The following is a 15,464-nucleotide window of genomic DNA, read 5'->3' on the forward strand; positions in this document are numbered from 1 at the left end:
TGTTGCTTCTGATATGCAGTATCAGAGGACCCAAGATGTCACAAAGGCCAAAAATTATAATCAGCCTAAAAAACTGTGTGTTGTTTTTTTTCACCGATCTGACAAATGCTTTATTACGACCGGAAGTGTTTAACTAAATCTGACGCCTGCCCTCTAGCTGCTTAGATTAGGATCGGGTTAACATTCTTCTCTTTCCTTTAAAAAAAAAAAAAAAAAGCTAGATATATCTATTAGGGCCATCTGCGTTTCCAGGTCAACCCCACTTTTTAAACCTGATTCTTTTTCGTCTCCGCCGCTCACCCAGTACATGGAACGCTAATTTATCGTGACCCTTTGAAGAGGGGACCTGGAGGAAGCTCGCCCAGTCAGTGTGCCCCCTTTGCCTTTTCATGTCCAAATGCTGTGTGGCATGTTTGACAGAGGGAATGAAAGGAGCAACGCAGGTTGTCAGGTTGGAAAGAGCCAGGGCACAAGGCCTCAGCAATCAGGAAAACTTGGTCCGGCACTAGGCATGACCTCAATAAAATACCTCCAGTCCTACTTTTAAAAGCATTAGTCCAGGGCAAATTAAAAAGTAGAGTGCAATTAAAAGAAATCACTGTGTAAATGTTAGCATGTGGACGTTTTTTCTTCCCCCCCCCCCCCCCCCCCCCCCCCCCCCCTTCCTCCTAGCTGAACAAAGAATGCCCCAGAGGCAGAGCTGCGCAGCTGCTGAATATTACTACACCCATGTGTTTTAAATAAGACCCCATTATAATCAAAATCATAAAAAAGGTAATGTGGCTCTCTTAAACATTTAAATTTAAGTTAACCAATGTAGAGTTCAAGCCGTTGTGAGCATTTCTGCAGTTCCTAATTGAATCTTTGGAGGAAACAGATTGAGCGGCCTTCAAAGGAGCCATCGTTATTTGTAAGAAACACGCTGCTCCATTGAAAGTACTTAAAGGAAAAGTACACGTGATTACGAGATCTATTTCTGTGTTTGTCCTTATGACCAGACAATGCATCCAGGGAAATGCCTCTGTTACGCAAGACCGCGACGAGTTTACAGAGCATGTAGACTGATACAATGTGCTGGAGCACACTGGAAACGTGTAATGTAGGAGGTTGTTTCCAAAAAACTCTAAACGACATGCACTACGCAGCTGCACACTGGTAACATCAGGGGGATGTCCTTATGGGATGTCCTGGTGGCCTAGTGGTCTGGTAATGATTCTTGGGTTCAATACACTAAGAAATACCTGTGTATTAACAGTTGTATGAATGTATTATTTGGCAGATTAAAAAAATTAAAAAAAACTATAAACAAAGAAATCTAAAAATACTGACACATTGGTTTCATTTGCACATCGTATTAGAGTTTAGAGTATTTCTTGGCGGCTAATAAAGTAAAATGTAAGATTAAGGGGTCATGACAGGGTTGAACCGTAACAGAAATTCTCCAAACATAATGTGTTTCACAGTTGTATATTTGTTTTATTACATTTAAAATTACATGACATGTGCTCCGTCATCTTTTATCCTCCACGGAGGCTGGTTTTGGGAGATTAAAGTCCACGTTGTTGCTTTTTTTTCAACTTTTGTGACCCTTTACACAACGTTTTTGTTGCTTTTTTTCGACCTCTCTGAGGGCTGTCCGATGTTTTTGTTGCTTTCGGCGTCTTTTGTCGCTTTAAAAAAAAAAGAAGAAATTTCAAATGTTCCGTTTTTCAACTACGGGGAAAAGTCCGGCTAATGAGCTGCCAGAACTTTTTGGGTTTATTTCTGGATTTGCTACTGAGAGTAAGCAATGGCTTTCAGCTTCATCTGGGACGGCTGCTCTCGCGTATCCTCGCTCATAGCTCCTCAGAGATCCCTCCTCGATCCTAGCTCCTCGGGGAAGGTATAAGAGCTTTGGAAGGACTTCTTGCTCAAGATAGGAGCAAAGAGATATCAAATAAGAGACTTGGGAAGCAGCTTAAACTGAACTGAACGTTTCGTACTTGTTTAATGTACGTAAAACACGTCGACACGACGACGTGTTTTACGTGTGTGTCGTTTTGGGAGTCCATTGGAGTTTATCCAGAGCAACTTCCAAATGAATCTAGTAGACTCTAAAACAACCGTCTTGTAGAACAACCCCCCCCCCCAAAAAAAAAGAAAAGACAAAAATGTGAGAGAACAAAAATTTAAATACTAATTAAAACGACTGACTTACTTAGACAGCCTGCAGTAGTCGGAGGAGCTCATTCAGAGTGGATTTTAAGTGAATTCATTTTCAGAGATACCATAGGACCAGTTTGGGGGTACATTTGGTGGGGCCTACTGGTCTGCAGAAGTCTGTTGTGTGCTCAAGCCTTTAGTTAGAAGTCACTGAGGGTGTCGCCTCACACCAGGACAGATGAGTTTCCATGGGAGGAACAAAGATGTCTGGCCAAATCCACTTTTCCCCCTTATTAAAATGGATATTTCCGAGCTGTCAGAGGGTGAAGTCTGGGTTTTCAGAGAGTCTCGCTGACTTCTAGCTGACAGAGGGCTTCCTTTCCCCATAGGTTCAATATCTCCTGTGGCTCTCCCTCCCACTGTGCGGTATAGCGGGTTCCCTATGGGTCCCGAGCCAGTACAGCTCTGGCAAGCTGTTCACTTTTCACTTAGCGGCACACACTAATTTACTGAGAACTCTACACTGTTTCAGGTCCGCGGTGCACTTCCCACGTTCCAGCTGAGAAAATATATCATTAGTCCCTCATCGTGTAATGCTTGCCACGTTACGTTATAAAAGCTGGGTGTAAAGCGACATGGATAAAACGGGAGCGATTTCCAGTGTGCCTCATTTTGACTGCCTGATTGGAATAAGTGGTGGGTGTTAAGAATTTAAAAAGGGGACAAGATGCGGTGTTGAAAAGGCCATTTTGCTTACTAAATACTCCTGGGTGGCTGGAAAACTAAGCATTTCCATTGCAAATGCTTCCAATAACGTATTACAGCCTTACGAGCGTAAGCCTTTACGAGCCTGCCTTGAAAGTTATATGGATTAATTAACTTTCCAGGCAAATTAAGATTCCATGCTAATTGTAGTCTAGGTACGTTTAATGAGATTGAAACAGAAGATGGGTACTGCACAAATAAGTCCCCCCCCCCGACACACACACACATATGGTTACTCTCTGCTGTGACGCTCGATAAAAGAATAAAAAGAAGTTTGTTTACTGCTCAGAGGCAAAGACTCCACAGTAGGCCGCCATCCACAGAACAGAGTCCAACCTTTGTGTTGCTCTGTCATTACGCGCTGAGTGTGAGCGAAGCCCCTTTTCTTGGCACGAGACCACAGCTTTCTGGCTTCTTCACTTCACAAACATTTTGACAGGCGTGACAGGCTGCGACCGAGCGGGCCGCAACAGACAGCTCTGTCGCCTCAAAACAACCACCCCGCAGGGCCACACGGGGAGGCTAAATATATCGCCTCCCAGGGAGCCGAGCAGCAGACTGTTGAGTCTGACCGGCTATCTTGTGGCTTAATTAACAAACACAGGACACAGGCGCAGCAAATTAGAGGCCAGTGGAAGCTCTTTGACTGAATGCTTTGCAGGCTTACCACATGGCGACCACAATGCAAATGGCCTCTGATATCACTCATTGATGGTTATATTACACACCCAGTCACCCCACTTCATAGGGCTGGGATGATATGCTTTAGTCCTGATTTGATTCTTTCGTGGGTGCCGATTCAATTTGTATTTCATTTCCTTCTTTAACAAAACCGAAAGTTGAAAAATACACTTCTAGAGACAATATATCATGGGACATTTCTATAAACTAATAGTTTGTCTAAGAAGAATGCACATCACGTATCAGCAGGCAGTCAGTCAGTCTTTCATTTGTAAAGAAACAGCTGCTTTTGTTCTGTTTTGCTGGAAACTGACATGATGTAGTTGGCGTCAGCGTAGCCGTATTAACAGAAAACATTTAGGTAAATCATTGGTAATTAAAAATTAAAAATGAATTCAAAACTATGGTTGCAAGGGAAATGAATTGATTAAAAGAAAGTTAGTCTCAAAAACCATTCTGATACATATGACTATAGATTGCTTTCCCCACCCCCACCACTTTACATCTTTACTCTGTGTTTAGCATTTCACCCTGTGCTCCAACCCATCCACATTACTCAGAAACCATCTTATTTTTTTAATCAAGATTCTTTTTTGGGGCTTTTCCCTTTATTTGATAGTGGATAGACAGGAAAGGGGAGAGAAAGACAGGGAAGCACACGCAGTAAAGGGCCGCAGGTCAGATTTCAACCCGGGCCACTGTAAAGGACTCAGTCTACAGGGGGGCGAACACTCTTACTGGGTGAGCTAGCGGCCGCCCCAGAAACCCTCTTCTACACCTCCATCCCTCTGTTTCCTTAATCACAACTGCACAAGCCAGTCATGTGGCAGCAATTTGGGCCGGCCGAAACCCAGTGGTGAATGTGCCTGACCCCCTATCTGCCCCCTCTAGCCCCCTCCCCCACCGACAACCTCAGGAAAGCCACATCTATGGCAGGAGCCTTCAGGGCCCTTACTGTCGGCCCGAGCCCATTAAAGTCAGGGTTGTGTGTGTTGGCATCTCCGAATCAGAGGTATTACAGGTTACGAAATGTTGTTCTGGGCATGTAAGAGCATGGCTGTCTACTCTACTGTATAAACACAGTTTCAGAAGCACTATAATCCAATTTAAATATCATTACTGTGCAGTTTCTATAAAAGTATCTCGCAAGGATCAGTAGCGTATTTAATGAAAGCATCCATGTTACCTAGTTAAAACCAGTGTGCCTCTGCAGTGGTATCTATTATTTGTATCTTATAAAAGAGCTTACATTAATGCAACATCCATGAATGCATTTATTACATCCTCATACTAGGAAATAGAGTAGCAGTTTCATTTTTTTGCATCCACAGTAGCAGAACACAGGTTTTGTTGGTGCAGGGGCTCCTGTTAAATTGTTTCATTGCCAGAGAAAAGCAGTGCCCTTTGACTCCGTGCAGAAGACATCATCCGCTTACAAGCTCCCACAATAAAACCCACGCGCGCTGTAATAAGCCCTGCTTTGTTTCGAATATATCCAAGTGAAAACATTTATTGGACTAATTACAATGGTCTCCCATTGGATTTTCTTCCTGTCTTACACATGCCTTGGCAAAGTTCCCAGTATTGTGTCAGAACGTCTCACTAGCCACGGCTGTGGTTCTGTGCCATGCATGGAGAGGCGAGGAGAGGAAGGAAAGGAAAGCCCGGCGGAAGCAAACAAGGAATAGTGGATTAAAACTGTGGCGGTCGTGTGCTTTTGATGGCCAGAGGCCATAATTCTCATCTTATTTTCAAACAGAAATGCAGATGCAGTTTCTGTCATGGCCTTGTTTTGAGTGAAGATGTAAAGATGGAGGGCACTGGGAGAGGGGCAAGGAGCCTGGGGGATACTTTATGGGTTTGGCAGCGAATAGTCTGTCAAATATAAGTCAAGCTAATTTCTAGTAGGAACAGCATATGCATGGGAACGGGGGGGGTAGGAACTGGACAGAGACAAAAACAGGATGATGTTGAGACAGGGACAGACGGGCTCAGTGCAGATGGGTACATTACAGCCCAGTCTCATGGCAGTTCATGAAATGGTGACATTACTCGGGTGGCAGTAGCTCAGTCTGTTGGGAGTTGGGTTGGGAACTGGAGGGTTGCTGGTTCAAGTACCAGTAGTGTGGCGAGATGCCAATTCACCTGAGTGCTGCCACAACCGTCCCGTTGTTGTAGAGCGTCCCGCGTGTGGCGGTCTGTCCCGTTGGTCTCGCCGGCGTGTGGCGTTACATTACTGTTGTTGCGTCCCTCAGAGACTGCGGATCGTGTCCAGGCTGCAATTCATTTCATAATGACCACCACAAAAAAAACGAGAAAGTTGTGTCCCTGTTAACGAATCAATAGATCAAAATAACATGACCATTTCACAAACTGCCGTGAGACCGGTTTGCACCATATATTAGTGTCATATTCAATACTTCCAATGAATACGATGCAGAGCCTACAAATCTTTATTCTTAGATATTCTAAACAAATGCAGTTTTTGGACACAAATGATGCTTCATATATTATGTAAAACCAATCATCAATCACAATTGAATGTACATATATCTTTCCTTTTAAATTTGTACATGAGAAACGCTGTATTCATCGGTAACTGGTTTTAGCTGGCAAACTGTACTTGTAATGTATTTTGTATTGGCACTTATTTTGTATAATTGTTTATCCATCCCCCTATAAATAGATTTGTTAATAAAAAAAATGTATGTATTCATGGTCATATTATTGTTTCTCTGGATCCGTATTTTGAGTAGGCTACGTGTCTGAAATGTATGTTTGAATGTTTTTACATAAAGTTAGACAATTAGAGACTTACTTTCTTTGTTTAGAAGCAGAGCAATGTGCTGTTTCAACGAGGTCTTCCATGCAATTGTAGATCCTCCAGAAGCTTCTTAATAGATCATGGAATTACACTGTCTTTGTACAATAAATCCATAATTATGAATCCATAATTCAAGTTACATAATGTTCCACACCATTTCACAATAGCTTTATTCTTTACCACGATAACTAGAATGGTAACTAGAATCTGACCCTTTCCAGAGAGGTTTTCCCCTGGGTCTTCCAGAAGCTTTGTAATCCAGTCTGGAACTGTCTTTTCTGAGACTTTGCACAATAACTCAGGAACGATAAATTCATTTACTGGCTCCAGCCATCTTGACTCCTGAAATGCTCTCAGGTGAGTGTTGACCAATTAGTGGCTGTCTTTCTGAATATATTCTTTTTTGGTGTTTTCAATCAACATTGAGATGTTGCCCCCGTCCTTACTGTGCTACTTTCCTGCTACTAAATGTGGAATGGGCTAAGATAATGATATATAAGCATAAATGCAATAAATAATGCATAAATTCTGAGCAGACAGGAAATGCATTGGAGATGGCACAACTAACTTTTTGGATGATACACATGGAATTTTATGGGCGCATGCGCCAACGTGCATGCAGCCTGTTGTAGTTGCTCCGTCTTCAGTCTTCTTACTTTAACTTTAATTGTCTTTTTTGTTTCTTTTCAACCGTCTTTTTTTTGTTTCTTACGTGTGTGACTTCCAGACACTAAGTCACAACTTTACTACACTCTCCCAAATTATGCGAGTTGGGAGAATTTTGGAAAGCCATGGCACCGTCGCGAAGCAACTTAATGCCCGCTTTGTTTACACTCGGGACCAGCTGATTGCGCTGAAGCCGAACAAGGCGCCGTCTTGGGCGCCCCGGCCCACAGACATCCCCACGGAAATCTGGAGGAGGACACATCGAGGATGCAGAGGTGGAATGAAACGGCGAGGGAAGAGAGAGGGGTCCAGGCAACGAAGGCTTAGGAGAAGGAGTTTTAAGCCGTGTCTCCCCTCTCTCATCATGGGCAATGTGAGGTCACTGGCTAATAAGATGGACGAGCTAACAGCGTTAGTCCGGAGTCAGCGGGAGTACAGGGAGTGTAGTCTAATGTGCTTCACGGAGACTTGGCTACACTCGGACATTCCCGACCACAACGTCTCCATCAACGGCTTTCAGACTGTTCGGGACGACAGGGACTGCACCGAGAGCGGTAAGCGTAAAGGCGGGGGCTTGCCGTTCTAGTTACAAACAGATGGTGTAATCCCGGTCACATTCGGTTAACAGCGTATCTGTAGCCCGGACGTTGAACTGCTCGCTGTGGGACTCCGGCCATATTATCTGCCACGTGAAATCTCACATGCCATCGCCGTTGCTGTTTACATTCCGCCCCTCGCCAACACGACGTCGGCGTGTAACGTCACCCACACCGCCATTGCCCAACTCCAGACTCAACACCCGAGTGCCCTCATTGTGATCTCGGGTGACTTCAACCATGTCACCATGACCTCCACACTAACTAACTTCACCCAGTACGTGAGCTGCCATACCAGAGAGGAGAGGACCCTGGACCTGCTGTATGCTAATGTCAGGGACGCATACAGCTCTTCCCCCCTTCCCCCACTGGGCAGATCCGACCACAACCTGGTTCACATCAAACCCTGCTATGTGCCTCTGGTGAAAAGGCAACCTCTGACCTCAAGGACAGTGAGGAGATGGTCGGAGGAGGCCTATGAGACACTTCAGGGATGTTTTGAGGTGACAGACTGGGATGCACTCTGTGAGCCACATGGAGAGGACATAGATGGGCTGACTGAGTGTATCTCAGATTACATAAACTTCTGTGTGGACTGCACTGTCCCAGCAAGGACTGTTCAGTGTTACCCAAACAACAAACCGTGGGTAACAAAGGACATCAAGAACATCCTGAATGCTAAGAGGAGGGCTTTCAGAGCTGGGAATAGGGAGGAGGTGAGGGCCATTCAGGGGGACCTGAAGGTGAAGATCAGGGAGGCTAAGGAGAAGTACAGGAGGAAGCTGGAGCGTAAACTCCAGCAGAACAACATGAGGGAGGTCTGGAGCGGAATGAGGACCATCACTGGCTTCAGACCAGCTGGCAGCAGAGGAGTTGAAGGCAGCTTGGACAGGGCCAACGAACTCAATCTGTTCTTTAACAGATTTGATGCTCCTGCTCCTGCCCATCCCCCCATTAACACAACTGCTGTCTCACCTCCAACCCCACTACTTCCCCCTCCCCCCCTCACTGTCCCTTGTCCTCCTTCCAGGAGCGCCTACCCCCTCCTCAGCCCTCCGGTTAACACCTCTCTCAGCCTGACTCCCCTCCCCCTACCCCACCTGTGACCTCGTGTGCCTCATCGCTGACCAGGTGAGAAGACAGCTGACCAACATCCACTCTAATAAGGTGCAGGCCTGTGGTATCCACCTGGGGTGCTCAAAGCCTGTGCCTCAGCTATGTGGAGTCTTTCACCATGTCTTCAACCTGAGCCTAGTCTCCAAAGGGTCCCCATGCTGTGAAGACATCTTGCCTCGTTCCTGTGCCAAAGACGCCACGTCCCAGTGACGCCAAGGACTACAGACCCGTGGCACTGACCTCCACATTAGAAGACCCTGGAGAGACTGGTTCTGGAACAGCTGCGGCCCATGGTGAGACCTTCCTGGACCCCCTCAGTTCGCCTACCAGCCCCGGTTGGGAGTTGGGACGCCCTCATCTTCCTCAACCGCATCTACGCCCACCTGGACAGGCCGGCAAGCACGTAGGTGAGGGTCATGTTTTTTGACTTCTCCAGTGCTTTCAACACCATCCGGCGGCCCTGCTGGGTGAGAAGCTGACAGCGATGAAGGTGGATCCCCCCCTGTGTCCTGGATTGTTGACTACTGACTGGCAGACCACAGTATGTGCGCCTGCAACACGTGTATCAGACAGAGTGGTCAGCAACACCGGGGCCCGCAGGGGACTGTCCCTCTCCCTTCCTTTCACCATCTACACCACAGACTTAACTACACACACGAGTCCTGCCATCTTCAGAAGTTTTGTCTGTCTCTGCTGGTGGATGTATCAGCGAGGGGGACGAGGCTGAGTACAGAGCTGTGGGGGGGGACTTTGTCACATGGAGTGAGCAGAACCATCTCCAGCTCAATGTGACAAAGACCAAGGAGTGGTGGTGGATCTAAGGAGAGCCAAGGCAGCAGTGAGCCCTGTTTCCATCCAGGGGGTCAGTGTGGACATCGTGGAGGACTACAATACCTGGGAGTGCACTTGGACAATAAACTGGACTGGGCCAAGAACACTCAAGCCCTCTACGGAAGGGCCAAAGCCGTCTCTATTTCTGAGGAGGCTGAGGTCCTTCAACATCTGAGGACAATGCTGAAGATGTTTTATGAGTCGTGGTGGCCAGTGCTATCCCTTTGCTGTTGCATGCTGGGGCGCAGGCTGAGGGTAGCGGACGCCAAAGACTCAACAAACTGATTCGCAAGGCCAGTGACGTCGTGGGGGTGGATCTGGACTCTGTCGGGGGTGTCAGATAGGAGGATGCTGTCCAAACTACATGCCATCTTGGACAATGTCTCGCACCCACTCCATGGCTTGTTGCTCAATCACAGGAGCACTTCACTGACAGACTCATTCTCCCAAAATGCACTACAGAGCGCACAGGAAGTCATTCCTGCCTGTGGCCATCAAACTTTTTTACTCCTCCCTCTAAGTGTCTGACACACACCACACACACACACACACACACACACACAACAACACACACACACACACACACACACACACACTTAGAGAGGTTGAAACTGGACAATATTATCTGTATTATCTGTTTGACATAACACTGGCCTGACAGTGTTGCAATCTCAAATACACACATTATTATTATTATTATATTAACTTTCACACATCCAAATAATTATGTGAATATGTAAATATGTATATAACATTCCTTTATGTAAATACCGTACGTATCCAATTCCTATATTCTTTATTTCTTGTATTTCTACTCTATTTATAATATTGGGCAACTACAACACAGCGTTCTCCCGTCGGGGATCAATAAAGTATTTCTGATTCTGATTCTGATTCTGAAACGAGTGTTATATTTGTATTAGTTACAGACAGTGTGTAGTTTATTGTCCTCTGATTGCCAAGATGTGGGAGAATAATTTTCAAAAGCCAAAAGCCTTACACATGATTGTTTTGTGTGATTTCAACCCATTTCTGTGAGATTCAGATCCAGCTTACTCTACTGTATTGATAGTAATTTATCAATGTATACATTCAAGTGACATCCCAACAGCCTACATATCCAGATAGCCCAGGTTGTCCTGGGAAAAAAAAAAAGATCTACAACTTGATTGTGCAAAACAGGGTTGAGGTTATATAAGCATTATTACAAGGAAACCAGGGAAACCAAAGACTGGTTAAAAATGGCTGAGACCTCCGAGTGTTAAACACAGCTGCAACATTTTGTAGAGGTAAAAATACAATACAATGACATGTTTCCCCTTCTCCAGCCATTGGCCTTCCTTCACAGCAGACACTCTGGGTGTTTCTCAATGTCAAGGATCCTTCCTTGGTAGGACTCGTCCTTCCAAGGAAGGATCCTTCAGGAGCAGGTCAGAGTCCTCCTTAGCATTTGGAGACTGTCAATGGAAGCCGCTATCAAGTGCACGTCATTGCGGGCTGGCGTCACTTAATTTTTTTGCTGCATTTCAAACACTGGATGAAATGGTTGTGGAAGTGTTAACTGTGCTGTTAAATTATGCTGTTGGGATGTAGAAAATGAATCAGCAGCCATTTCTTAAGTCACGGAAGAATCCCCAAAGCCATGAGGGACGCTACGTCATCAACGTCCGTCGAAGGACCGTTCCAATTTCGAGCATCCTCGCGAATTCCTCCGAGGACGGAGTCCTTCATTCAGAATTTCCCATTGACGGAGAAGGATGTCTATGTGTATCCTTCGCGGTCCCAAATCACCCACATCCTATGCGCGAGCCTTTGACGGCTCGTTTAAAAAAAAAACAGCTGATATAAGCGGGAGTTCGAGCGGCATCGCTGACGGTGAAGATATAATTTAAATGTAAGTATCTTTAGTGTGTGCCGTACATTTGTTATCACCGTTAGTTTTACATTAATGTCAAGCTTACACGCTTTAAAGCTTGTACAATTGCTATAAATAGGTAGATACACCCCGAGCTGACGAACTAACTGAACCTGTCAGTTAACATTCGCTGTTAGCTAGCTAGGTTGCCGTCTTTGTAAAGTTTAATGTGCAGTTCATCTCTTTATATGCCGTTATCGTAAATGCGTAACGTTAGCAATAGCAAGATTTAGAAAGTTGGTGTTTATACACTGGTTGTATCTGTAACGGGAATCATCACTGCACCATGTTAACTTCACTAGCCCCGTTCAACAAGGCTGACATGTATGAGCACTCCCGTGTAATAACGGTATGTTTATAGCATTCATACGTAGTTAAACATCTTTATGTTTTTAACTGTCTTTTAACAGGACTAACGGGGCGTTCACCAGGGACGCAAAGCCACGACCACGGGAGACAGAGGCCAAAGAGAGATGTTAATACATTATTTGCTATATTAAGATTGTCTTTCTAACAATAAATGCTTTAAATTAACTGGTTTGTCCGTGTCATTAAGTTCTTGGGCTTGTGTATTAATATTAAGTTTTTCAAGGTCTATTTTCCCATCAATTGTGACCTGGACAGAGTAAACTTCAATTATTTACTATAAAGTCAACAATTATATTCAGATGCATCTGTGATACATGTTTAAAAAAAAAAGAAGCGATTTAAAATTAGCTGCAGTTTACTGCATACATGTAAGATTAGCTTATTTTACAGGTCAGAAATGAAAATATTATCAGCAACTACAAGGTTAACCAGCTAATGAGCTACCCAGGCAGGTATGACATGCAGTAAACTGTAGTGAGAAAGATTAAATAATACTGTTGACACGTGTCAAAACTGAAAGTCATACCATTGATAAAAATCCGCCACCACAGTAAAGGTAGGTGTGTGTAATGGTCAAGGGTTGTTACGTTCTGATGAAGAAAACTACACAGTGCTTTACCTGTATAATCAGGCTGCAACTTTTCCAAACCACTTCAGCGTGAGAATTTTGGGGGGGCCAACCCAATTTTGCCGCGTACAAAGCAATTCTTTTGGTCTTTATCCTTTAGGGATTTAAATGGTATTATGGTACTGTGCTGGATCGGGACTCCCCTGAGGGACTTATTGCCCAGTCACTTGTTGACCCACCTGGAAAATTTGAAAAATAACATTAATGGAATTTTGGGACACCTCTAACATTTTTATAATTTCGCAAAAAAAAAAATGATCAAGAAAACAGTATTACTGTGTGAATGTAGAAGGTTAGGGAAGCCTTGTGTTGTTGCTTATCAACAGGACTCATCACTACCTAGCATTAGATTCATATAAAACATACTAACTAAACTAATAATATAAATAAATAACACTGACCCAAACAATGTGCAAACTAATGAACACATGAAGAACAGTAGCAGAGTCAGCAACAGCTGAGAAGATTTGGGTTGTGGTGACACATCCAGGTCCATGTGTGTAGGGCCAGGGACCCAAATTAAATTAATGTTAGGGTCACTTAGACCACTGAAATTCTAAGAATGAGAACCACTGAGTTGCATAAATTTCAATCCTTTAACCTTTGTGCCATGTTCAGTAATGTTTGGCTGTCATCCTTGGGCCCCACTTACTGTTTTTATTTTGTGAAAATAAAGACTATTTGTTCATTTTAAAAATCAATTAATTATTACAGTTACATTTAGAGATCAGAGGTTAGAGATGCACATAGTGGCCCAACGTTGCAGTATCGTATATATATATATATATATATATATATATATATATATTATATATATATATATATTATTATATAGGTATATATAGGCTAGTATAGCTCAGGTGTGTTTCACCATTTTCTGCTCATATTTACAACTTTTTTCACATAACTCCTCCATCTCTGTTGTCCGAGATGTGAGAGTTGTAATATAGTCTGTTTGCATGTCATTCCTCCGCTGATATGGTAGATCTCATTCAGACCGTCTGACAGACGCAGAGGCCCATTTGGGTTTCTGGTCTCTGACAGAGTTTAGTGGCTGTACGCTGCTCTTTTCGGAGGACTACGCATGGATGCAACGCGTCACAGCCCCCAGCGAGCGGTCCACTACAATGAACTGAAGTTGCTACACTACCAGCCGCGCTGCTCACCTCTATCTTTACGAGAGAGTGGACACGAAGCGACGGACGGCTGTGATAATCAGAGCTCATACCTGAAGCGCCGGACGGGTCTGTAATACTCAGAGCACATACCTGAAGCAGGGGAAATGCACCTGGGAGGCTCGTGAAAAAAATGTTCTCATTTTGGCGACAATTTGAAAATTCCACAGACAGGGAGCGCTCTTGAACCCACTCACAGTCTCTGAAAGCACAACTAGTCGATCACAAGTGGCTCAACAGGTAAAAACATAGATAAACTCATCTTTCATAAATTTGACCGACCGGGTTGACACTTCAGCGTGAGAAATCGGGGGTGTGGCGTGTGCGCGTGTGAAACCAGTCAAATGCGTGTGTCTCACGGCCAATGCGTGAGAGTTGGCAGCCCTGTAATATACTTGTGATGCAACTGTAACAGGACAGGTTGACTAACCTAAAACCTTCTCCTTGTCTGCAGTCTGCAAGCAACACCATCATCGGCAGCTGTCTGATCGCCCTTCATGTTGAATAATATACTTGTGTGTACAGTATATAGTAATGTTTGAACATGTACACCTTACGAGTTGTTACAACAGCATCAGAACAATTCCACGTCAAAATTTAACGGAAATAACAGTAACAATAATAGTTTATTATATAAACACGCCCAAGAACTTAATGACACGGACAAACCAGTTAATTTAAAGCATTTTTTGTTAGAAAGCTCTTTAATATAGCAATATGTATTCAACATCTCTCTTTGGCCTCTGTCTCCCTGCTGGTCGTGGCTTTGCCGTCCTTGGTGACCGCCTCCGTTAGTCCCTGTTAAAAAAGTTAACACAACATAAAGATGTTACGTTATAATGCTATACATACCGTTATTACACGAGAGTTCTATACATGTCAGCCTTCGTTAAACGTTGTTAGTGAAGTTACATGGTGCAGTGTTACTCCCGTCTACAGATACAACCAGTGATAAACACACAAACTTTCTAAATCTCTGCTACGTTACGCATATACGGTAAAGGCATATAAAGAGAGATATATGCCACCGTGCATTAAACTTTACAAAGACAGCAACCTAGCTAGCTAACAGCAGAATATTATATAATAGGTTCAGTTAGCTAACGTTAGCTCGGGTGTATCTACCTAATTATTATAGGAATTTGTACAACCATTAAGCGTTAAGCTTGACATTAATGTAAACATTAACGGTGATAACAAATGTACGGCACACACTAAGATTTAAATTATAACTTCACCGTCAGCCATGCCGCTCGAACTCCCGCTGAGGTCCCTATTATTATTTTAACGAGCCCAAGGCCCGCGCATAGGATTGTGGGTGATTGGGACCGCGAAGGATACACATATGCATCCTTCTCTGTCTATGGGAAATTTTATGAATGAAGGACTGAGTCCTTGGAGGAATTCGGAGGATTCTTGACATTGGAACGGTCCTTCGCGGGCGTTGGATGCCGTTGAGGTGGCATCCTCCAAATTCTGGCTTTTGAGGATCCTTCCTTGACATTGGGAAACACCCTATGACTTGGTGTTACTCCTGACTTTAAAGACGTGGCAGTGCTATCCAAGTGTCCTAGTAAGTCGTGACAGTGAGTCAGCGTGCACAACTGAAGCAGCTAAAGGGACTTCTGCCATCATAATTAATGTTATTGTCTCCACCGGTGCTTTTCCTACTGTGACACAATGTCAAAATGTCTTCTGTCTTTCTATAATTTGATGATGCTGGCCCAAAAATATGTTGCAGGCTAGAAATCTCTGA

At 44.2% G+C, this 15,464-nt stretch overlaps 1 long non-coding RNA gene across 1 annotated transcript; it reads right to left on the bottom strand.

Annotated features, from left to right (window-relative positions):
- Window positions 1-6,410: 6,410 nt before the first annotated feature.
- Window positions 6,411-6,797, bottom strand: LOC116691750 (uncharacterized). The gene is made up of 2 exons (XR_004332543.1): window positions 6,593-6,797; window positions 6,411-6,507 (listed from the first exon to the last, which is right to left on the bottom strand). It is a non-coding gene; the product is annotated as an uncharacterized LOC116691750 (long non-coding RNA).
- Between the last annotated feature and the right edge of the window lie 8,667 nt (window positions 6,798-15,464).

Source organism: Etheostoma spectabile, chromosome 6, assembly GCF_008692095.1.
Source record: "Etheostoma spectabile isolate EspeVRDwgs_2016 chromosome 6, UIUC_Espe_1.0, whole genome shotgun sequence".
Classification (NCBI taxonomy): Eukaryota; Metazoa; Chordata; class Actinopteri; order Perciformes; family Percidae; genus Etheostoma; species Etheostoma spectabile.